Below are 1762 nucleotides of genomic sequence, written 5' to 3'. Positions count from 1 at the left end.
ATAGCGGCCAATCAAGTTCTTCTCAGTAGGAACACCAGAAATAGCTTCCTTCGGACACATGACTCCATATACATCAATTTGTTGAAGGTCACTCAACTTCTTCTACTGCTCCAAGGCTGCTTGAAAGAAAGCTATATGAAGTTGTGGCCTATAAGAGTTATGCTGCAACATCATGAAAAATAAATTCAATGCAGATTTTCTTACCATTACATTCTTATCCTCCAACCTCCCTGCTGCAACTACAACAACCTCATTTTGCATGCAAATTAAAATATAATGTTGTCAAAAGAGTTCCTCAAAACTTGAAGAACCTTACTTTTAGTATAATAAGCTGAAACATCTCGACATCGCTCTAGCAATATTTCCAAAATGGCTTGCTTGGTTTGAAGCTGAATAGATTTTGAACTCAATTTACCCTCAATGATGAGAAACAAAAACAACAAAGAAATAAGCTTAAATGGAAACTAGGATGGCATCCCATTGATGGAAAACCTTAGGAAGTTAGAATGACCAATGATAGAACCTAGGATGGCATCCTAATTATGAGAAACCAAAGGAACGAACAATGAACATAGGTCAAACCTAGGATTGCATCCAAATGTTTGGAACCCAAAGGGACTAAGAACAAACCTAGATTGTCACACCTCGATTTTTTTTTTTTTTAAACTGAACAATTGATACTCAAATATAGTATATGTAATACCTAGCACCAATGAATTAAATAGGCAATAATGATTATATTAGTACTTAACTTTAAACGTGTTTAGTTAGATGTTAAAACTAGTTTAGTGTTAATCCTATTTAATTGTGAATTAAACTTTGATTAAGGTTAAGTAAGATTAGTTAATGACTTAACCATGCTTATTAAGTTCTTAGGGGCTGATTATAGTTATGAAAAACTAAAGGACTAATGAGCAATTATGGGTTTTACTTTTAATAACTTGAAGGACTAAAGTGCAAAATTGGGAAGTTGGAGTTAGTGGCAGCCAAGTGGCATGCCACCTCCTACTTGGGTGGATTGGTGACAGCCATGTGGCCTACCACCTCCTACTTGGCTGCATGGCGAGCCCTATATAAGGGCTGCAACTCGTTTTGCACCATTTTAACAGCAGCAGCTTGGGTTAGAGAGAGGATCTTGAGAGAGAAAGTGAAGATTTAAGGTAAGCAAGTTGTTTAATTTAGTAATTTTGGTTTATTTTAGTTCCTAATGGTATGCTGAAACAAATTAACAGTAAAATTTGTGTAAAAGTTGAGTGTTATTAGCTATAAACATGTTTTAGTTAAAAATCATAATTAATTAGGGATTAAAGTATTTTAGATTAAGTATTTTATTAATGGTAAGATCAACATAAATCTTATTTAACTGAAAAATATATTAGGGAACATGTGATTAATTAGGTTATTTGGACACTTGGGATTTGTTAATAGGTTAGACTTTAAAAAAATCAAAACAATTAGTGTTTGGTAATTAATTAGAGAATTTTATAATTAAAATATTAGCAACAGTAAATTATATAAATCTTCATCGTTAGGAAGTCTAAATTATGTGTTTCATTTCAATTCATTGTAATAGGTAAAGATCGCCTGCATAAAAGAATCACAATGGGAAAGTTCGTGTAAGGTAGGGAATATTATAACATCCCATGGTGTATCTGATTTCTCTCGAAACATTTATTTGAAATTTCATGTCATTTCTATGATTTCATAAAATGTTTTAATATGTCACTGTATCTTGGTTTATTGCGCTAAAATATTACATTGA

The sequence above is a fragment of the Vitis vinifera genome, chromosome 12 (assembly GCF_030704535.1).
Source record: "Vitis vinifera cultivar Pinot Noir 40024 chromosome 12, ASM3070453v1".
NCBI lineage: Eukaryota > Viridiplantae > Streptophyta > Magnoliopsida > Vitales > Vitaceae > Vitis > Vitis vinifera.
This window is presented reverse-complemented; position numbering follows the sequence as displayed.